The sequence below is a fragment of the Stegostoma tigrinum genome, chromosome 24 (assembly GCF_030684315.1).
Source record: "Stegostoma tigrinum isolate sSteTig4 chromosome 24, sSteTig4.hap1, whole genome shotgun sequence".
Taxonomy (NCBI): domain Eukaryota; kingdom Metazoa; phylum Chordata; class Chondrichthyes; order Orectolobiformes; family Stegostomatidae; genus Stegostoma; species Stegostoma tigrinum.
The window spans coordinates 14,215,375-14,240,220 of NC_081377.1; the positions used below are offsets into that span (position 1 = coordinate 14,215,375).

Consider the following 24,846-nt stretch of genomic DNA (forward strand, 5'->3'; position numbering starts at 1 on the left):
TACCTTCCTGCAAAAGTTCCATCCCCTATTCCCAATTCTTCCGCTTTCGCCGCATCTGCTCCCAGGATGAGGCATTCCACTCCTGCACATCCCAGATACAAAGAACAAAGAACAAAGAAAATTACAGCACAGGAACAGGCCCTTCGGCCCTCCAAGCCTACACCAATCGAGATCCTCTGTCTAACCTGGCATCTTTTTTCTCAAGGTCTGTGTCCATTTGCTCCCTGCCCATCCATGTACCTGTCCAGATATATCTTAAAAGACACTAGCGTGTCTGCGTCTACCACCTCCGCTAGCAATGCGTTCCAGGCACCCACCATCCTCTGCGTAAAGAACTTTCCACGCATATCTCCGTTAAACTTTCCTCCTCTCACTTTGAACTCATGACCCCTAGTAATTGAGCCCCCCACTCTGGGAAAAAGCTTTTTGCTATCCACCCTGTCTATACCCCTCATGATTTTGTAGACCTCAATTAGGTCCCCCCTCAATCTCCGTCTTTCTAATGAAAATAATTCTAATCTACTCAACCTCTCTTCATAGCTAGCACCCTCCATACCAGGCAACACCCCGGTGAACCTCCTCTGCACCCTCTCCAAAGCGTCCACATCCTTTTGGTAATGTGGCGACCAGAACTGCACACAGTACTCTAAATGTGGCCGAACCAAAGTCTTATACAACTGTAACATGACCTGCCAACTCTTGTACTCAATACCCCGTCCGATGAAGGAAAGCATGCCATATGCCTTCTTGACCATCCTATTGACCTGCATTGTCACCTTCAGGGAACAATGGACCTGACCACCCAGATCTCTCTGTTCATCAGTTTTCCCGAGGACTTTTCCATTTACTATATAGTTTGCCCTTGAATTAGATCTTCCAAAATGCATCACCTCACATTTGCCCGGATTGAACTCCATCTGGAAATTATCTGCCCAACTCTTCAGTCTATCTATATTCTGCCGTAATCTCTGACAGTCCCCTTCACTATCTGCTACCCCACCAATCTTAGTGTCATCTGCAAACTTGCTGATCAGACCACCTCCACCTTCCTCCAAATCATTTACTTTTATGACAAACAAAAGTGGTCCCAGCACAGATCCCTATGGAACACCATTGGTCATAGATCTCCAATTTGAGAAACTCCCTTCTACTACTACTCTATCTCTCCTGTTGCCTAGCCAGTTTTTTTAATCCATCCAGCTAGCACACCCTGGACCCCATGTGACTTCACTTTCTCCATCAGCCTGCCATGGGGAATCTTATCAAACACCTTACTGAAGCCCATGTATATGACATCTACAACCTTTCCCTCATCAATCAACTTTGTCATGTCCTCAAAGAATTCTATTTAGTTGGTAAGACATGACCTTCCCTGCACAAAACCATGTTGCCTATCACTGATAAGCCCATTTTCTTCCAAATGGGAATAGATCGTATCCCTAAGTATCTGCTGCAGTAGCTTTCCAACCACTGACATCAGGCTCACCGGTCGATAATTACCTGGATTATCCTTGCTACCCTTCTTAAACAGGGGACCGGATGTCCTCGTTCTTCAAGAACCACAACTCCCCCAGCAACCCCCCCACCCCCCCACCCCGCTCTCCTGGAGTGGTCGAGAACACCTTCGAATGTGTCTTCAGCATTTCCCACACCTCATCCCTCACATCCCGCCCTCGCAATAACCTCCAAAAGAGAATCCCCCTAGTCCTCACATACCACCCCACCAAACTCCGGATACAACGCATCATCCTCCAACACTTCCGCCATCTACAATCCGACCCCACCACTGAAGACATTTTTCCAACTCCACCCTTGTCTGCCTTCCGGAGAGACCACTCGCTCCGAGACTCCCTTGTCCGCTCCACACTCCCCTTCCAACCCCACCACACCCGGCACTTTCCCCTGCAACTGCAGGAAGTGCTACACTTGCCCCTACATCACCTCCCTCACACCCATCCCAGGCCCCAGAATGACTTCCCACATCAAACAGATGTTCACCTGCACATCTGCCTATGTGGTACATTGTATCCACTGTACCCGGTGTGGCTTCCTATACATTGGGGAAACCAAGCAGAGGCTTGGGGATCGCTTTGCAGAACACCTATGCTCAGTTCACAGTAAACAACTGCACCTCCCAGTCGCAAACCATTTTAACTCCCTCTCCCATTCCTGAGATGACATGTCCACCCTGGGCCTCCTGTGGTGCCAGATTGATGCCACCCGTAGGTTGCAGGAACAGCAACTCATATTCCTCTTGGGAACCTTGCAGCCCAATGGTATCACTGTGGATTTCACCAGCTTCAAAATCTCCCCTCCCCCGCCACTGCATCTCAAAACCAGCCCAGCTCATCCCCACCTGCCTAACCTGTTCTTCCTCTCACCTATTCCACCACCCCCACCTCAAGCCACATCTCCATTTCCTGCCTACTAACCTCATCCCGCCGCCTTGACGTGTCTGTCCTCCCTGGACTGACCTATCCCCTCCCCACCTCCCACCCATACTCTCCTCTCCACCTATCTTCTCCTCTATCAATCTTCAATCCACCTCCCCCTCTCTTCCTATTTATTTCAGAATCGTCTCCCCATCCCCCTTTTCTGATGAAGGGTCTAGGCCCGAAACATCAGCTTTTGTGCTCATAAGATGCTGCTTGGCCTGCTGTGTTCATCCAGCTCCACTCTTTGTTATCTTGGATTCTCTTGCTCTCTAGGTCTGTTCGTGCTTTAATTCCACTTAGGATCATATTTTCTAAACTAATGTTTCTATTTTATTGACTGAATTGTGTTGCTGTAATGCAACCACATCACTGCTCATCATGTTGTCAGAGCTATCTGGTAGATTTGCTGCTACTACAATTCCTAATAGAGATTTTGTGAGTCTAACAAGGAAATGATCTCGACTCGAGCAAAATGTAGTTTTTTGCATGTTAACAATTCTGCACAAGTTACAATATTATGATAGAGATTGGTAAAGAGACTGTGATGAGCACCCAGATAGTAAATCGTTCTTATGGGTTTATGAAGTCACATAGCATGAAAAATGACCCTTCGGTCAAACCAGTTCAAGCTGAATTAAACTAGATCCACCTATCTGCTCCTGGCCCATGTCCTTCCAAATCTTTCCTATTCATTTACTCATCTAAATGTCTTTTAAACGTTGTAATTGTACCCACATCCAGCACTTCCTCAGGCAGATCATTCCACTTGCGAATCGTCCACTATGTAAGCCATTCAGCTTTCAGTTCTCTTTTAAATTTTTCTCCTCTCACCTTAAAAAATGTGTCCCCTAGCCTTGAAAACTCCCATTCTAGGGGAAGGACAACTACCATTAACTCTACCTGTACCTTTCCTTACTTCAGTTCTTCTTCAAGAAGGTTGAGCTGTTCTCCCATCAAATCAAAATAGTGAGTTGTGATTAAGCATGTTTCAATATTAATTCTTTCAGACCTTTACACTTGTAAAATATCCATTGTTTCATGCATATTTGTCCTTGTTAAGGTTCATTTGTCAGTTAACAGCTCAGTTTACAAGTTTCTAATATCTTATTAAACTCCATCCCTCCTTTGTGAATTTTAAATTAAGTCATTTTGTCCTATATCATTCATGCAAATTATGGAATAGGAATAATGCATCACAGATCTCACGTGGAACACAAGGTCTGTCTTTCTCCAAATTGAATAACAGACCTTTGCTCTATCATTGCCCTATATTATTCTGCTTTGCAGAACACCTACGCTCGGTTTGCAGTAAACCACTGCACCTCTCAGTCGCCAACCACTCCCCCTCCCATTCCTTAGACGACATGTCCATCCTGGGCCTCCTGCAGTGCCATAATGATGCCACCCGTAGGTTGCAGGAACAGCAACTCATATTCCGCTTGGGAACCCTGCAGCCCAATGGTATCAATGTGGATTTCACAAGCTTCAAAATCTCCCCTCCCCCAACTGCACCCCAAAACCAGCCTAGCTCGTCCCTGCCTACCTAACCTGTTCTTCCTCTCACCTATCCCCACCCCCCCACCTCAAGCCGCACCTCCATTTCCTACCTACTAACCTCATCCCACTCCCTTGACCTGTCCGTCCTCCCCAGACTGACCTATCCCCTCCCTACCTCCCCATCCATACTCTCCTCTCCACCTATCTTCTCTACCCATCTTCAGTCCGCCTTCCCCTCTCTCCCTATTTATTTCAGATTCCTCTCCCCATCCCCTTTTCTGATGAAGGGTCTAGGCCCGAAACGTCAACTTTTGTGCTCCTAAGATGCTGCTTGGCCTGCCGTATTCGTCCAGCCCCACATTTTATTATCTTGGCTACTCCCAGCCGCGTTGTTTCAACCTCTGTTTGATAATCTGCTTAAAGAAAAATCACTTTCAATATATCCATGGATGTCATCTCTACATTTTGCACTCCGAAAAGCATGTTTATATTAATTTGAAACATTACCATCTGCTTGCTCTTTCTGATGAGATTCTTACAATTGCATTTTTCAGTGATAATTAAGGCACTTGACTTCTCAAGCTGGACATAATTGCCTGCTATGTGCTTTGAATTTTCCACATTTGTTCTATGTTTTCAGGGTCCTGTTTCTTTCCCTGTTATCCTGCTTGAGAATATATTGCAGCTGCTCTCTTCTTCTTGTCTGCTGCAGCTATTTGTTCTCTCTCTCTTGTCAGCGCAGTGATGTCTTCATAACTTCACTCAACTCACTTGGTCTCGCTTGAGTTATTGCATTATCAAGAATTGAGTCTGTGTAACAGTAATCTTCCAACGCATTCCTCATCGCATCATTACACTACAATGCAGTCAGAAAGCAGTTTTCCATGTACAATGCAAGGGCATCATATGTAGTTGTTATGAAATCAACCATTGACTTAATTTTTTTGTTTTCTTACAATTTAGTCGTTCAAAAACATTGGGTTTCTGCAGATTGGCAGAATCTTGAACTGCAAAAAAAACTCCCCATGATCATGCTTTGCCGATTGAAAATGCATACATTCTTCCACCTCTTCAATCAGTGAAAATATCAAAGCATTTATTTGATTCATCTTTTCTCTCTTATCCAAGCTTAAAGCAGTTTCAACTCTTCCATGTCAGTTCATGACCATTCTGCTGCCTTACTGAAACCAAAGTTATTTCATAGGCACATGGGAAGATCAGTCATAATTTTGCACTTTTAAAATCATCCCTACTTTGTGTAGGTCTTTTCCTTTTATATATCTGACATCAAATCCCCAGGGAACTTGTTTATTTTTCATAGCTCCCAGGCAAGATGGAATGAGAGAGAATAGAAAAGACACAGTCTGAAATGAACTGAAATTTAGGGACAATGGGAGGGTCAGACTTGTATATAAACCCAACTAACTAAAAAGCTGGTATCACGTACCTGCTCAAAAGCGCAGAATCAGGTGGGTTTTTATGCAAATGTAACTTTTACTGGATTAATTTACTTCAGAATGTTACTAGATTTATTGTACTCAGTACAGCAACTTGTAGAAATAAAATTTGAATGAATAACTTTGCAACTCTTCATTCTGTGTTGCAATTAATTCATCACTAATTTAATATTGTTAACTGTTCTCTAGGTTTTGAAAAATGTATGACTTTTGCAAGAAGAATTGAGTTTCTTCAGAAAAATTGTGAATGACATTTGAGTATGATGATTTCCCTGATAATCTCTATTCCAACCTATGACTCTTCACCTCTCCTTACACCATGAACATTTCTGGCCCTTATGCCAATTTAGTGCCCATCCAAGCCCCCACACACTGTACTTTCCCCTTGTATCTACTACACTAACTCATGCAAAATCCACCGTGAGGTCATCTTAAGAGCCATTCCAAGATGACATTTTGATCAGTTCTTCAGTGACATATGAATAATTTATTATTTAAAAAAATATAAATTCACTTATCTTTTAAAAAGAATTGTTACTTTTAACTTCCTTTAATGCCTCATAAGACAGGCATTGGAATTTATAGTCTGATTTCAAAAAGGCTCGGCAAGAACCATTTCATCTAGCAGTGAGATGGATGGCAGGCACCCAACTGTCATAATGAACATTGTGAAATCTGGCAGAGAGCACTAATTCAATAATGATAAGCTCAGGTGTATGTCAACAGATGGGGTGAAGTAGCAAGCAATAATTTTTATCAATAGACCAGATAGTGTTTTTTCTTCAAACATTTAAAAGGCAATATTTTTGAATGCCTTAACAGCTTGACAACCATTTTTTTAACAGTTACTAATCACAGTTTCAATGAGCTTCACAGCTGCTATGAGGTTATGCACATTTATGTTGACTTTTAAAAATCCAAAGGGCAACTTACCACTGTCAAAAGGCACTGTCCCTCTCCCAAACAGCAGTATATTTTCTACTAATGGAGACGCAAGACTATGTGCAAGGATGTACTTTACCTAACCAAGTTAGTCTGATTGCAAATCCCACCGGCCCTAACCTGCATAAGTTTCCCACTCCTGGCAAACAAAATCAGACGTGATAGAAATGAACTAATGGTTTAAATGGACAGTTACTTCTGTAAACCATGGTTGTGTTCTCACTGCCTGCTCTCCCAACTGGTGTCATGGTTGAAAATGAGACTTCTGCATTTCAGTCTCTGGAGGCATTCATTGTCAAAATCCATGCCAAAGTTTCCTTTATTTGCTTGTATAACTATTTGAATGTGACACTGATTTATTAAGAAAACTATATTAGATTCAATGCTATAAGTGGCAACGCACTTATACTCAAAGACAATATGGAAAAACAATGATTTTGATTGATAGGAATTTCACAAGGCAATCTAAACTTTATAAGTAACGGTAAAGGTTTTGCCAACAATATGCTTTCGGCTGCTGCTTTATATGTTTGAAGTACTTAATGTTGTCTCACAGCAGTATTTCACTGTTGCAAGCTAAAGTATCCAAAAGACTCCTTGAAATTTAAAAAACGCCAAGTAATATTATGGGTTCCAGATAAAGAAAATCATTCTTGCCAAGTTTCTTCAATTTAAAATGATTCTCCAATAATTTTAACAGTGATTACAGCACCGCTGCGGAAAATTGGCTATCTCGAGAACTTAGAAGAGGATGGATTTATTTCTCCCACTTGGATGATCAACTGAACCAGACCTGTTAAATCTATGCTTCGAGATCTAATAGACTATAATTCAGTATTCTTATGCACCATCTAAATAGAGAATCGGATTTTAATGTGGATCACTGGGTAGTAACAAATAATAGGTTTATAAAGTTGATGTAATTGATTTTTCATACAGTGTTACCTGTGCAGTAACGTTGAAATGAATGAATCTAAACTGACAGTTAAATAAACAATCTTATGAGACTCTGAAAGTTAATAAGTAGCCATTTCATCTTCTGGTTTAAACTAAATTAACCAAGCTCAGGTATTTCAATGGTGAACTATGATAAATGGTTCGAAGAAACATCAGTTTAAACACGATAAGGCATAACTAAGTTACCTACATGGACAGGCTTGCAATGTGCTCACTTATGTTTGCTAGAGGCTACATATATTCATAAGCAATGACCAAATGAGGCATGTCCAGGTTTCACATCAATCTGAATTACGCAAAAGCACGGGGACTGTCGTTTCTTGTTTCATTCACCATGGCAACACTTGGCCAATCAGCATCCTTTTCTGTGCACTATGCATTGTTGCTCTCTTTCAATTTGACATTTTTGTGTCTGTCCCGATGAGTACCAGGCGAAAATCTTTGACAGCATGCCTTTATTTTTTTGAACAAATATAAAATATGTTACTCACCTGGCATATTATGTATACTGTGGACAGTAGATATTAATTCACTCAAGCGGTTCAAATCATGTTCTGAGTGTATAGCTCCAGTAGGGATTACAGTTCAGGAGTGAGGGTGAATGGAATAGAAATCAGTCCAAGTCTGTACAGGATAGGTCATCAGTGAGGCATACGATAACCTATCCTTATCTTAATTAATTTTTAAATAGAGTTATCAAGCAAGCAGATTGTTTGATGGAATGAAATAGCTGATAGAATGTTTGTTTGAAAAAAGCTCAACCCTAGCTGACTACCCTTTTACCAGCTAACCCTTGATACTAGCCAATCGCGAAACACTCAATTACTCCTCTGACCTGTCTAGCCGTTGTGCTGTACACATCATAGCCACCTGCCATTTCACCCAACATGTGAGAAATAAGACTGAATTAGGTCATTTTTCCCTCTCAAGTTTGCCCTACCATTCATCTCCTTTTGAATAAGCTCCTCATAGCTCTAAAGTCCTTGATATTTCAGAAATCTATCTACCACTGCTTTAAATGATTTTGGCGAAATAGCCTCCCCAGCTGTCGGAGGTGGACAGTCTCAGACACTCACTATCTTCTAGAAGAAGAAATTCCTATACATCTCCATTTCAAATGTGTCTCCTGAATCTATAACTGTTTCCCCTAAGTTGAAATGGACCTGCCAGTGGAATCATCTTCCATCCTGTCAGGCCTCCTCAGAATCTTGTATGTTTCAAATCAGGTCACACCTCTCTCCTATGAACTTGAAGGAATAAATCTTATCTGTTTAGCCATACTAGACAAATCAATGCCTTCATCCTAAGAATGACACAAATCTCTTTTGAACTGCCTCCAATGCCAATATATCTTTTCATATGGCACCCAATTCATTTGTCATTATCACCCAGTTGCCCTGTGACCCATTTGCCACACTATCTGCTTGCCAACTCACCTACTTGTGACCTCATCCTCCTGCCCCTTACCTTACCTGCCCATCACCCATTTGTCACCTCATCCTCCTGCCACCCTATCAAATGCCATTTCACCCACCTGCCACAATAACTACTTTTCTTTCCCTCTATACAAACTTACCTTATCCAATAACGCAGTCTGTGACCCTATGGGATTACTTACTCACTAATATTCGCACTGGATGTTTAAGAGTAGTTTATGGTAGGTAAAACATATGTGTGGGAGGACTGTGGGAAAGGTTGGGGTGGATCGTGTTACTCCTACCTGCTGATTCTACAGCACTGTGACTGACTGTTGCAATCAACAGTGCACTCTGCATTTCTGTGAGTGCAGTGCTCAAATGATCTCGCAAGGACTGCAACTTTAGGGTATGCATTGACCCTCCTTGGGAAATTCACACTATTATATTTAATCATCATGTGAAATTTTCATCACCCTGGAAGGTGATAAATGGTCATATATGAGCTTCAGTCTGCTTCCTCGTGTAAAATGAAGAACTCGTTAAAAGCTCAGCTGCTAAATGAAGCTTGGTAACAATCTTGCAGGATTCAATGTTAATGCAGTTTAAAAAAGACATCAATTCATGTTCATTTCAATTGCTGATCATTTGCGATCTTTGATGGAGGAGGAAACAAATCAGCATTCACAAAACTGAAAATTTGGATAGGAAGCCTCAAATTTTCCGCTCAGAGAGTATTCACCTCAGCATGTTAGATTGTTTGGCAAAAATAGATGAGCTAGGGTGAACACTGCTCCTCACAGAATTATAATTATTTTGTGGTGTAGCATCACAATCATAGCATGGAGTTCATCCTAGGGTCTGAAAAAAATTAGTGAGTGAAATACTTAATATATTAGTTTTAATTGATCAAAACTCATCCAGTTCGGGAAGGCTCCTTTAAGATTGGAAAAAAAGTTAAGGTACCTCCTTTATTCCAAAAAAGACGGAGGCAGAAAACAACTATAAGCCAGTTAGCTTAATATTTGTCATAGGGAAAACTGTTAGAAACTATTACTTGAGACATCACAACAGGTCACTTGGATACACTCAAGATAATCATGCAGATATAGCATGATTTTTTTCAAAGGGAAATCAGCCATAATTTATCATAGAGTCTTTGTGAAGAAATAACTTGTGCTGTGGGTAAAGGGGAACCTGTGGATGTATTGAACTTCGATTTCTAAAAGCCATTTGATCAAGTGCCACATCAAAAGTCATTGCAGACAGCAATATTTCATGATATGTGACTAAAATAATGGCATGGAGAGAAGATTGGTTGGCTAACAGAAGCAGAGTGTAGGAATAAATGGATCTTTTTCAGACTGACAGGATGTCACTGCCACAGGTGCCATGGCTGGTGTCTCAGATCTTCACAATGTATATAAATGATTTGGATGAAGGGATCAAAAAAATTTGCTGAAGACACAAAAAATGTAGTTGTGAAGAGGGCATTAGGAGACTACAAAAAACATATAAATATGTTAAGAAAAATATTAAATTGTCAATTTTGTCAGAAAGTATAATTAAGTGTATTATTATAAATGGTAAGAAGTTGCATTTCTCTGAGATGCAGGGAGATCTGGGTGTTCTAATATGTGAATCGTAGACGGTCAGAATGCAGGCAAACAAGTAATCAGGAGAGTTGATACAATGTTATGTTTTTTTGTGAGAGGAATTGGATGCAAGATTAAGGCGGTTATGCTTAAGTTACGCAGGGCATTGGTAAGTCTGGAGTGATCTGTGCAGCCCTAGTCACTGTACTTATCATACATATAGAAGATAGGTGTAGGTTTGAGATTCTTGCTCCCTGTGTGGATGAAAGTAAGGGATGTAGAGAGGATGAACAAACTGTCCACAGCACCATGGTATAGGGAACCATTCAAGAGGTGAGGAGAAAAGAGAAATATTGTAATTGGGGATAGTATAGTCAGGGGAATGGTGGAAACCCTTTTCTGTGGCCAGGATTGAGATTTCCAAAGGCTGCTTGATGCCTATATTGAGGATATCTCAATTGGGCTGCAGAGGAACTTGAAGTAGAAAGGGAAAGACCTAGTTGTTGTGATACAGGTGGAAAGAGGAAAGAGATCTGCTCAGCTTTTCCAGCAACTTCTGTTTTTACAGTGGAGGACATGGAAAATGGCTTCAGAAATCTGAAAAAAAATGGGACTTGGGAGTTCTCATTCAGGATTCTCTTAAGATTAACATACAGGTTCAATAGACAGTTAGGAGGGTAAATGGAATCTTGTTGTTCATTTTGAGAGGGCAAGAATACAAAAGTAGAGATGTACAGCATGTATAAAGCTCACATATAGACCATACTTGGAATATTGTGAGCAGATTTGGTCCCTGTATCTGAGGAAGGATGTAATAGTATTGGAGGGTGCCCGAAGGAGGTTTACAAGAATTATCCCAGAATAAGGGGCTTTTCATTTGAGAAGCAGTTGAGGACTGTGGGTCTGTACTCACTGGAGTTTAGAAGGATGAGGAGGGATCTCATTGAAACTTGCAGAATACAGAAAGTCTGCATAGGGCAGATGTAGAGAAGATGTTTTCACTAACAGGAGAGACTAGTACCTGAGGGCATAGCCTCAGAGTGAAGGGATAGTCCTTTAGAACTGAGATGAGGAAGAATTTTTTTTTAGCCAGAGGGTAGTTAACTTGTGGAACTCATTGTGACAGAAGGTTGTGGAGAACAAGTCATTGAGTGCTTTTAAGAAAGAGGAAAGAAAGTTTATTATTTAGTAAGAGGATCAAGGGTCATGGGGAGAAGGCAGGAGAATGGGATTGAGAAACGGGAGCCATGATTGGGTCTGCTCCATCATTCAATGGACCAAATAGCTCAATTCTACTCCTGTATCCTGTATCTATCTTATGTTCATGCATTGGAAGTAGTTTAGAGAAGGTTTACTAGACTAGTACCGGGAATTAGCAGATTGCTTTAGGATGAAAAGCTACACAGGTCAGACTTTTTTTTTGAAAAGTCAGAGATGACTTAATTGAAATAGTCCTGTGGGGGCTTGACCAGGTGGATGTGGGCAAGTTGATTCTTCTTGTGGGAGAATCTAGAACTAGGGGTCAGAGTTTAAAAATAAGGGGTTGTCATTTCAGTCAGATTTGAGGAAAAGCCAAAAAAAAGCTCTGAATCCCCCACCTTTTTCAAAGAAATGGTCAAAGAAATGTTGACTGAAACAAAATGTGACAACAAAATATATTGCATCATTTCACCATTATGAGTAATAACTTGTGTTCAACATGTTATTGCTTTGTACTTCTGTCACATCAAACTGTTTTGTTTTAATTTCCTCTTCATTGTTTAAAAATCTGCTAAATTGAAAGTTAAACTATTTGTAGATCATTGAGTTGGGGGATGCCACAAAATGGATCATTAGCTGTAATGATATTTCTGTGGCATATACTATTCTGTGGAACTGCCCACCATCCAGATTACTGCAAAGTCCACAAGAAAAATCCAAATATATCTGAGTAAAATGAATATTTTTTAGTCTTTCATTTTGATTCAATTCTGTTTTCCTTGTTGCTGAAGGATCCTCAGATTTTTGTAATCATGATTAAAACTAACAAGAGGATTGTATGTAAGCAAAAGGTTTTTCATGTGTACAGGAGGCCATTTTGTTAATTCTGTCCTCTGGCTTGTTGCAATATATCATCAAGCAGTGCAGAATATTTAATGGATCTTTTGGAATCATGTCATTTTTAATGGATGTTAAGGGGACAGTTAACTCTAAACATGCATTAAGACATATGGTAATTGGCTGTCAGATGTTGTTGCAATGTATAATCTAAACCCGCTGTATTTCCTAGCAGGAAACATTTCCATTGACATAGAAATTTTGATTCTTCTGAATCTGTACTAGCCTGAAATGGTAAGGTAAATGCTACAAGTGAACAGAATATTAATACCTGCAAACATTTCAGATTTGAAGGAAATGTTTGGAAAATTAATACAGAACAATTTTTTGTTTCCACACTGACGATTCCCCAGTATGGATATAGTACAAAACGAGTATTTTCCAAGTTGATCAGCCCAGTTCTTGCCCTCCCCCCACTGCATCCCAAAACCAACCCAGTTCGTCCCCTCCCCCCACTGCACCACACAACCAGCCCAGCTCTTCCCCCCCACCCACTGCATCCCAAAACCAGTCCAACCTGTCTCTGCCTCCCTAACCTGTTCTTCCTCTCACCCATCCCTTCCTCCCACCCCAAGCCGCACCCCCAGCTACCTACTAACCTCATCCCACCTCCTTGACCTGTCCGTCTTCCCTGGACTGACCTATCCCCTCCCTACCTCCCCACCTATACTCTCCTCTCCACCTATCTTGTTTTCTCTCCATCTTCGGTCCACCTCCCCCTCTCTCCCTATTTATTCCAGTTCCCTCTCCCCATCCCCTTTTCTGATGAAGGGTCTCAGCCCGAAACGTCAGCTTTTGTGCTCCTGAGATGCTGCTTGGCCTGCTGTGTTCATCCAGCCTCACACTTCATTTTCCAAGTTGATCATCTCAGTTTTCCCTCTGTTGACTCATACCTGCAGTTAAAATGGTTTTATGGTTTGGGACCTTGATTTCCAGTGCTACAACATTGCAAAAGCTATAATGTGAAAATCATTACTTTCCCAAGCATTAAATCAATTTTCGTTCTAATGAACATGGAAATAAATTAGGCCATGCAGGAAATATTGACAGAGAGCTGAGCAAGTACTGGAGATTACTTAAGTTTATAGCGTTTTGCTCATTTTTCTAGGAGAAGAAACGTCGGAATAAAAATGATGGAAGTCTGAACATTTTGAAAGAGCAATAATTTTCAGTAGTATTTATTGACTCTGTGTACACAGCATAAACTCTTCCACCATTCCATTTGAGTCTTCTGTTTGAGAAACTTTAATTTTCTCCCTCTTTACCTCAGTATTTGTTTTTATGTTCTTGCACTTCTGAGAAGATGTTATTTGACATTAAAGGTCCAATTTTAGCAGAGCTTCATGAATCCAAGTCATTGTTTGGATCTGAGCCAATGTAGAAATAGAGTAAATTGTAGATATCTTCATTTTAGTTGGCATCCAATCAATTACTTCAACAAAATCAATGAGTAACAAACTGTTTAGACTCCAGGTGTTTTTTTCTAGAACTAAGATGAGGACCCACCTTGGAACAAACACAAAGTCTTTTTCAACAGGCTCGAAGTGGTCTATTTATGTATGTATCTTTAAATGTTTCTTGTGTTATCAGAATTAAATGCATTATATTGGTATTTTCATGAAGCAAAATTGGGCATAATGCAAAAAAATTGGACTTCCTAACTCCAGTGAAAAGAAAAAAATATGAATCCAAGGCCTTTGTGGCACAGTTTATGTGAGACACCATGTGTGGAAGGAGACTAACACAATTAGGTTAGGTGTGTGCTGAAGCACACAGAATGCACAAATCTTGAAAAGACTCTTAGTGTCAAACTCTGATCTCTATCCCGTCATGACGTTTGGATAATACAACAGTTCATGTCTTCTCTGAACAACACTCATTGAGTTAAATTCATGGTGATCAGGAGTTTGAAGGACCCCCTATTATCCCTCATGTTATAAAAGGCATTTCCATGGGATTATCAGATAAAGCTTTTCCTTTGCTACTGCAGCGTTAATGGAAGGAATTTATTGTTGAAATACATCGGCAAGATTGTTGGAGTCAGAAGTTATGGTGAATATTTCTGAGGCCTTGCATTTCCCTGGCTTAGTGCCCCTGCTTGAAGAATTATTATTCACTCAGGATGGCTGTAGATAATTGTGCAGTACACCACTGAGGTACAGTGTGCTTAGAAAGCTCAAATTCGAATGTTCCCACCTCCAGAAGAATGGCGGCAGTCTGGGTTGACTTCCTGGCTGGTTGACTGATTGATGAGCATTAGTCAGGCTAATGTTGGTGTGACAGGAGAGGGAGCATGAATGTTGTCTTTTTGAGAGAAGTCAACATGCAGCCACTGCTATACTTCCCCACCAACTCCCCCCTCCACCCTTTGCACATCCCACCTGAGGTCCCTCAACAATCATATTAATCTACTGCAACATGCGGTGCTCTATTACAAAGAGAGACTGTATCCCACTTCTGAGCGTTAGTACCTGCAGCCATAATAACAATTGTCCAAGCCTCCATGGTAACAAACATTAATCTCTTGGCAACTTTTTGAGCATTTACTGCAGCACCAAGACATGTTGTAGCCTGCAGTGATGCAAGCTCAGACATCCAGCAGTACAATCTGCATCAAGCCTGGGTCCAAAAGTGCTGACATGGAATTGGTCACTGCATCCACAACAAAAAGGGTGAACTCTAAGCTTTGCAAAAAAAAACCCTCTCTGACAAGTTGGAACTGGATTTGTCATGTTCCTTGACAATAGAACAAGTTCTTTCGTAGTCCCGCCAATACACCAAGCATTTCTTTGTATATGTCTACCTTATTCCACCTAAACATTATCCTTATTGAAATCTTCAGCTAAATCCATGAGGTTACAACCCAAAAAGCCGGGTGGTGAAAAATAAAATTGTAATTAGTTTTTATACTCTCTGATTAATTTATTTTCAGGTACAACACATTTCAAACATGCAGCTGGTATAGAAACATAGACGATAGGAGCAGCAGTAGGCCTTTTGACCCTTTTAACCTGGTCTGCTATTCAGTATAATCATGGCTGACCATCAAGCTCAATACTCTAATCCCATCCATCTCCCATATCCCTTGATCCCTTCAGCCACAAGAACCATATCTACCTCCTTCTTGAAAACACAGAATGTTTTGACCTCAAACACTTTCCATGATAGTGAATTACAAAGACACGACTGTGTGAGTGAAGAAATTTCAGTTCCACAAGGTTTACTCCTTATCCTTAACCTATGACAACTGATTTTGGATTCCCCCATTTTTTGGAACATCCTTGCTGCATTTAACCTGTCTGGTCCTATCAGAATTTCATAGATTCCTATGAGGTCTCCCCTCATCCTTCTAAATACAGTCCTGACTGTCTTAAGCACTGTTCATATATCAATCCTGCTGTCCCAGGAATAAATCTGGTAAGCCTATTTTGCATTTCCCCGATAGCAAGAATATCCTTTCTCAGATAAGAGGTCAAAACTATACACAGTAGTTCACAAAGCCCTAAATAATGGCAGCAAGGCATCCTTGTTCCTGTACTCAAATCTTTTCGCCATGAAGGGCAAACTACAGTTTGCCTTCTTTGCTGCCTGCTACACCACTGCACTTACTTTCAGTGACTGGTGCACAAGGACACCCAAGTCTTGTTGAACATTCCCTTTTCTCAATTTACAACCTCTTGAATAATAATCTGCCTACCCATTTTTGCTACCAAACCAGATAACCCTGCATTAATTCACACTTTACTGCATCTGCCTTGCATTTGGCCTCTCACTCAGCCTGTCCGAAGCACACTGCAAATCATCTCCTAAACTAACCACAGTTTTAGTATGTTCTAATTTATTGGGACACAGGTGAATCCTCAAATTATGTCCATCACCTGCATACAATTTATATGCATTTCACAGATTTCCTCTCTCTCTCTTTTCATAAATGCAAGAGTTGATCGGTCCAATAAAATGTGAAAACCCTCTTATTCTGATTGAAGTATTACATTGTGAGATTATTTTTCTAAGAACCTTAATCATTTACTTATTCATATATTTCTCTTTGTGAAACAATCTGATGGTTTATGATTTGCATCGGCCTATTCTAAGAGCTGTCTCTTCTGTGTTTGTTTCAAACCATCAAGGTCAGTCTGTAACCTTTTGTCATCCATTCTTCTCAGGCAGAGCACATTAGCATATAAGGAACCATTGTCTACTTAACATTCAATGGGTATGCTATCTTCAATATACTCATTGTTCAGAGCCTTGCCTTAACTACTGTTCTGAGGGCAATGCACATTTTGTGACACATCGGCCAGTTCCTCAGGGACAGGTTCTTTGAATTGATTTCTGTGACTATCTGATCTCATTAGCTTTGCAGCATGTGTCTGGAGGGCCTTAGCCTCCTGCAGAAATATGATCTCTTTCCTCCTTTCCATCTCCTTGTCAAAGACTTGCTATGCTGCATCAGAGAATCTGGGGGCACTTTACCTATCCTACCACTCTATTCAAGCTTTTATTTCATCTCTGAAGCACTATTAAAAGTTATTGACTAGCTATTTCAGCCTGACTATGTCTCGCCTTTCAAATGTGCAGGGTTTCTTTTGGAATTCAAGTCAGCTTTAACTTGTACTGGTCACATTCAGATCCCTCTGAATGTGCAACCAGTGAACAGTGTGTTTTATGTGTAAAAGAGTAGACAGTATTATTATTTTTATTAGCCTTCACACGTTTGCTATCTTGTATGTTCTGCACATGGTTAATGTTGCAGGACATACCTTTTTTTTGTTTTCTCTGCCCATGTTTCCTTGGCTAGCTTCTATTGGAAGAGGTGACTAGTCTGCCACCAGGGCCTGTAGCTAGTGGGCACATCTGTGTCAAACGCAGCTGACGAAGCTCTCCAGCTCTGACTACCTATTGTAGACGTATTGGAATTATTTACAGATTGAGAATCAACATGCTTGTCAAGGTTATATTCTATGCCCGTCAAGATCTGAACTTCTGGCTCACAGGCAGGGATACTACTCATTACACCACAAGACCTCTAGACCATGCTTGAGAGGCAAGTTAACTGCAGTATAATGTTTTGTGAAAGCAGTATGAAATCAAATATGAAATCACCGCAACTTTCCCCCCACAGTGGTCGAGAACGCCCTTGACCGCGTCTCCCGCATTTCCCGCAACACATCCCTCACACCCCACCCCCGCCACAACCGCCCAAAGAGGATCCCCCTCGTTCTCACACACCACCCCACCAACCTCCGGATACAACGCATCATCCTCCGACACTTCCGCCATCTACAATCCGACCCCACCACCCGAGACATTTTTCCATCCCCACCCCTGTCTGCTTTCCAGAGAGACCACTCTCTCCGTGACTCCCTTGTTCGCTCCACACTGCCCTCCAACCCCACCACACCCGGCACCTTCCCCTGCAACCGCAGGAAATGCTACACTTGCCCCCACACTTCCTCCCTCACCCCTATCCCAGGCCCCAAGATGACTTCCCACATTAAGCAGAGGTTCAGCTGCACATCTGCCAATGTGGTATACTGCATCCACTGTACCCGATGTGGCTTCCTCTACATTGGGGAAACCAAGCGGAGGCTTGGGGACGGCTTTGCAGAACACCTCCGCTCGGTTCGCAATAAACAACTGCACCTCCCAGTCGCAAACCATTTCCACACACCCTCCCATTCTTTAGATGACATGTCCATCATGGGCCTCCTGCAGTGCCACAATGATGCCACCCGAAGGTTGCAGGAACAGCAACTCATATTCCGCTTGGGAACCCTGCAGCCCAATGGAATCAATGTGGACTTCACCAGCTTCAAAATCTCCCCTCCCCCCACTGCATCCCTAAATCAGACCAGTTCATCCCCTCCCCCCACTGCGCCACACAACCAGCCCAGCTCTTCCCCTCCACCCACTGCATCCCAAAACCAGTCCAACCTGTCTCTGCCTCCTTAACCTGTTCTTCCTCTCACCCATCCCTTCCTCCCACCCCAAGCCGCACCTCCATCTCCTATCTACTAACCTCATCCCACCTCCTTGACCTATCCGTCTTCCCTGGACTGACCTATCCCCTCCCTACCTCCCCACCTATACTCTCCTCTCCACCTATCTTCTTTTCTCCCCATCTTCGGTCCGCCTCCCCCTCTCTCCCTATTTATTCCAGAACCCTCATCCCATCCCCCTCTCTGATGAAGGGTCTAGGCCCGAAACGTCAGCTTTTGTGCTCCTGAGATGCTGCTGGGCCTGCTGTGTTCATCCAGCCTCACATTTGATTATCTTGAAATCAAGCTGCTTTCTTTATCTTGAACTCTAAGCTTTCAATTCAAATTATCCCAATTTGCATAAGTACATTTCCTATTACTATAGAATATAGATTATAGAACAGCTTCTGTTGTACAAAGGTGCATAATGCAATTAACAGCAAATGTGTTTAGTGGCTGCACAGCAGAGGCAGAAGCGTGCAATCGAGACACAAGAATCACGGATTACTGCAGAAATACTGACTGGAGGGCACAGTGTATCTTGGGAAACAAAGCTTTAAGCTTTGCAAAAACTTAGATTTTGAAAATTAAGTGATTGGTTATGGGGATAATTATATAATAATAATGTGATAATCTGCTGTATTTGAAATTCTTAGCTCTGGCTAATCATAATATTAGTGTCTTAGAATCCAATGGTGCAATGTGCATGTTGTAATTAGAAGACCGGCTTATTCACCTACTGTTACTAGCACTCATACAGAAGGGCTTTTCGCTTTCTGAGTCCTCGAAGTATGAAAGCATAGCCAGGCAAACTTTCATAACTCACGGGTGTCAGTGAGTAAACATTCATTTGTCCAACAAAAGGAATGGCTTGCCTGAATAAGATACATTTCATCCATCACAGCCTCAAGCAACGTGGTGGCTGGATGCAAAACAAAAATAGACAAAATAATAGAATTTAAAGGATTGTTCCAATGAGCCAGTTGAAGTTAGACATCACTGGCCGATGCCTTGAAAAGCTGGATAAATGCATCCATTTGAATGACCTGAAATGTAGAGCATTCTAGCTTTGATCTAGTGAAGGCAATATGTTCACTGCAACTTGCTTTGTATTTGCTATATATACTGTTAAACGCTAACTAGGATGAATGAATGTAGGATCAGACCCTTGAGTGTGAACTGTGGAACACCTGCCTTAGTTAGTAAGCTGTAACTGACATATTTTGAATTCTGAAGCAAGTGAAACTTGAGGAACAGTTTCCACAAGTTTGTGTTATCGGCAGCATGAAGCTAAGCGTAAGGAATTAATGCAAAATAACCAAAATGCCAATTAAACCACTAAAATAAGTTCAACTGTCATTTCACATGCAATAGATGTACTGTAAGGCACATTTGAAACTAAGTTTAATATTCCTTGTTCTGTGACTAATGACCAGCCATAAATCTTCCATGTCATTCACCACTTAGAAAATGGAATGATTTATATAACGACAGGGACTGATTATGATCTATGATCCAATCTGATTATGTCATATAGTTGATTCAGTGGACAGAAACAAATAACATCAAAATGACATGCAGTCTAGCCATCAACATGTTTTTTTATTCATCTGACAAAAATGTCCACCTTCTACATCACTATTTAATAATGAGCAGTCAGTAATGGATATTTTCATGGAAACCATTATTTTTCACATGCAGTTTGTTCTGTAAACCAACATGCTGGGAACATTGTAATGTCCAGGGAACACTCAATTCCAAGGGAGATAGAGCCAGACAACTGGTTTTGAGCTTTACCTGAGAGTCACCATGCCACAGGTGAGGGGCCAGGTTGAGAATGCAGGACCATCGTGGTAACTTCACACAATGTATGAATTGAATCTGCACTGTAGGCATCAGTCTGTATCACACACTAGCCATCCAGTCAACTGAGCTAACCTCACCACTTACAAGGCACAAGTCAGGAGTGCCATAGAATACTCTTCACTTGTCTGAATGAGTGCAACACCAACGACACTCAAGAAGCTTCACGGTATGACAGAACAGCCCATATGATGGCCATCACATCCACAAAAATTCAGTCTCTCTGCCACCAATGCTCAGTAGCAGTGGTGTGTACTATCTACAAGTTGCCATTCAAAAATTCACTGATGTACTTCCAAACTCATGCTTCCTTCCATCTGGAAGGACAAGAGATGCAGATGTACAGGTACATCACCCAGAAGTTCCCCTCCAAGCCATTTACCATTCCGATTTGGAAATATGTAAATACTTTCAGTGTCACTGAGTCAAAGTCTTGATGCTCCCTAAAACCATAGAGAGCCTAATGTATATTAAATGGATTGCAGTGGTTTAGGAAGGCAAGTCACAACCATCTCCTCAATGGCAACAAGGAATGGGAAGTAAATGAGTACTTAGCCCACAACACATAACCGAATAAAAATAAACTCAGCTTCTCATAAGGTGCTGTACAGTGCTCAACATTGAGTTTAATCATTTCAGGCCTTAACCAGTCTTCTCGTTAGTTTTGGATGGCAGGTGTCGATGGTGATTTTGCTGTTGTTCACACCAGTTCGAGACCCAACTGAGACTTAACATTCGAATAGAATTAGCTTTATCATCATATGCACTGTGAAGTGGAAGTTTTGCAATGTCACCGCGTATGGCGCCATCCTAGGTACAAGGGACCCAGATACAGATACTTAAACATTTAGTACAAAATTTAAAGAATAATTGGTAAAAGTCCAACATAAGAATAAAAAAAGTACTTGAATTATGGTCCCTTCCACCCAAGTTCATGGCAGCACCCAGTCTCCAGACCTCGCCGGGCCGCAAAACGTGAGGCCTCACCTCCAGTCTACAAGGACTTTGCCTCCCTGCAATGGCCTTCTGTCCAGGACTCCCCTCCCCGCACTGGCCTCCAGCCTGGGACTCCCCTCCCCGTGCCCCCTCCAGTTCAGACTGCCCTCCCCGTGCCCCCTCCTGTCCGGGACTCCCCTCCCTGTGCCGGCCACTGGTCCAGCACTCCCCTCCCTGCTCCACTCTCTAGTGTGGGACTCCCTTCCTGTGCCAGCCTCCAGATCAGAAATAGTCTCCTGCACCAGCCTGGTCTAGTAGTCACTTGTGACAGCCTCTGGTCTGGGAGTCACCTCTTCCATTCCCCTCCGAGTAAATTTAAAGTTAAAAGTTTGAAAATAAAAGAGAAAGAAGAAAAGAACTGGCGGAGCAAAAGAGCTCCTGCTGGAGCATCCTACTCTGCCACCACCTTGGGCCAGTGGATCAAAGGAATTTTTGCTCCTTTACCTGTTCCAGTATGTTTATTGTGTTGCTCACCATCCCTTTGGTCAGTTAATCTCTACAGACTTTATCACAAATCTTTCCTTTTCTTTCCTTCTTCACCCTCCTTGCCTTTGTCCTTGACCAAAGTCCATATTGTTTCTCATATTTTCCAATATGATCTTTATTAAAGAGCTGTTTTTCAGATTATATCACAGAATCTTTGAAATCTACTGGACAATACAGACGAAGATCAAAAGTAATCAACTTCAAATTATAACACTTTCTTTCTCCTCATTAGCCAATCCATGCGTGAAATGTTTCCAGTATTTTACAGTAATATTTCAGTTTTGTCCCTGCGCTATTTTATCATTCTTTGATTGCTGTGCAATAAAATATACTTCCAGTGGGAAGTAAAATAGTTAACTAATGACTTTTTTTTATAAATCTAATTGGTGTGTGACTAAAAGATGAGTAACTAAAAAGATTCTCCAAAGGGATATTACCAACTGCAATTAAACTCCAGGCATCTGTAATTGCTAAACCTGGCTTTGAGTCAGGCACAGTACATGTGTCAATGTATACCTATTGTACAAATGTTACCGTGAAATCAGGTTCCTGCAAATTCAGTCCTGCTTTTGGAATTAAGTATCTCATGTCATTTAGCACTTAAGGGCTGAATTTTTTATCATGAAAGTGGGTTCTTGGAGTCATTTTTGTTTTCCTAATAGGAGTTCACTCTCTGGTGGGAAAGTGATTATATTTCAGACTTCCTGGGGTGTCGGACCTTTAATTGGAAAGGAAGCAGGTTTCCTGCTAGTGGAGGTGGGACGGGTGGTGGTTTAGGAGAAACAAAGATACCTATTTAGGCACCGCATGACCAATGTTCCCTACAAGCTGCAGTACCATGCAGCCATTTGGAGGATATGCCTTTTCTCATTGGTGCAATTACTTCCAGCTTCAGAAACTGTTGTGCACCATTTAGCAGAGAAAAATTGGGCAAGTGTAGTCCATGGCAGACATCACTGAAGCCACTGTGTGCCCAGTGAGAGGGATCTATGGGTTATATCACGCCTTCAACTTCACTAGTTGTTACCCAGATATAAGTTGGCAAAACCGAAGACATGGGGCAGAGACCAAGGCAGTTCATTGCTTGAATTGTTCATTCATTCCAGTTCATTCCAGCAGGATCTACTGCTGGAAAGCTCTGAGAGAGACAATCTATTTCCAGTGTGTGGCAGGAAGAGCCTTTCTAGTTGAGCAATGGGGACATCGCTTCTTTTAGTTATTTACCTCCATTTCCTCCTCCTTCAGTGAGCTCTTCCACAAGCCTGGTGACTATTGCTGGCTCACAGATCAAGTTTTGAAATATACTCACGGCAAGTGGCTCGATACCTTTCGTAGCTTTCCTCCCCCACCTTCCCTTCCTTTTCTGTGTTCAGGGGCTTCTTAACAATTCAGTCCTCAAGTGCAGTACTGCAGCAGCACTAGACTCCCATCTCGAGGATAAATCATTAACTCTGGCTTTGTCTGTACTGTCCAGTGTATACAAGATCCTGTGATATAATTTGAATAAAAAAGACCAATAAAGGTTTTCTGTTTAATAATGATCAAACCGATAGCGCCAGAAACAGGCTTTTTGGTCTACATCTTACTGCTGTTCATGTGACCTGGTATTTAAATTAGCTGCTACATTGCCTCCATGACAACAGTGACTGAACTTCAAAGATATTTCACTGGCTGCAGTGTACTTTGAGATGGCCTGAGTTCATGAGAGCTGCCACAGTGATGCAAGCTATTGCTTTCTCTTCTTGCCTGCCTCCAAATGTAGCAAAGTGTCAAACACAACTTCCATCGCTGCATCAAAAATATGAATAGCATTCTACTCCAAGTGCTGAAACTGAAAATAATAAATTACTCTACCCTAAAAGTATAGAGTAATGAATTATGTTGACAATGCTGGCCTGTACCTTGATAAAAGCACATTAACAGGAATGGATCAACCTCTAATCCAGGCTTTACTGGGCAAGATCACCTCTATTCTGTACCCACCACCGGGAATAGAAATCTGAGTGAAAAGCTCTCTGACATTTATCTCTTTTGAATTTACACTGATGTTCCAACTCCAAGTGCAGGCGATTGATAAGCCAGAAGGGAAGTAAGGGTACCATGCATTTTCAAGGTCAAACTGGGAGGAAAGGATTGATCCCTGGTGTTATTTTCTTCTGCACCCAATTTTTTTGGTGCTATTTATGAAAAAGGCAGAGGCAAGTCAGTACTTATGCTCTTGCTTTTGCTGGGCTATGCTTAATTATGACCATTTAAATTTTATTTGATCATGGGATGTGGGTGTTACTGGTTAATCCAGCATTTGTTTCCCTTCTGTAATTGCCAACAAGGGTAGTAGTGAGGTGCCTTCCAGAACCACACAAGTTCATTTGGTGCATACCCATTATGCCATTAGGAAGGGGTTTCTGCGATTTTGACCCCGTGACACTAAAAGAATGGCGATGTATTCCCAAGTCATGATAGTGATCGACTTGAAGAGGAACTTGAAGTGGTGTTATCATGTGCCAACTGTCCTTGTTCTTCTGCACGGCATTGGTCATGGTTTTGGAAGATATTGTATCAAGGAGCTTTGGTGAATTTTTAAATTGCATCTTGTCGATGGTACACACTGTTGTCACTGAGTGTTGGCAGTGAAGGGAGTGAATATTTGTGAATGAGGTGCCAATCAAATGGACTAATGTATCTGGATGGTGCCAAAGTTCTTGAGTGTTGGATTTGTGTTCATCCAGACATGTTGGGAATATTCCAACACATTCATGACTTGTGCCTTGTGGAGAGTGCACTGGTTTTGAAAGGTTAGGAGGTGATTTACTCAATGCACAATTCCTGGTCTCTGATCTGTTCTTGCAAACGCATTGCTGATATAATTAGTCCCATTCAATTTCTGCTTAGCAGTAATACCCAGGACAGTGATGATGGAAGATTTAGTGATGTGATAGCATTGAATGTCAAGAGATGATGGTCAGATTCTCTCATGCTGGCAATTATATAGTGTGAATATTACTTGTCACTTCTTAGCCCAATCCTGGATATTATCCAGATCTTAATGTATTTGGGAATGGGAATAGGCTTCTTCAATATCCGAGGAGTTGTGAATGATGCTGAACACTGTGCAATCATTGGTG

At 41.6% G+C, this 24,846-nt stretch overlaps 1 protein-coding gene across 1 annotated transcript in view; it reads left to right on the forward strand.

Annotated features, from left to right (window-relative positions):
- The window catches only part of csmd2 (CUB and Sushi multiple domains 2), a 1,700,996-nt gene that overhangs the window by 184,871 nt on the left and 1,491,279 nt on the right, over positions 1–24,846 (forward strand). The gene's annotated exons all lie outside the window — the stretch shown is intronic.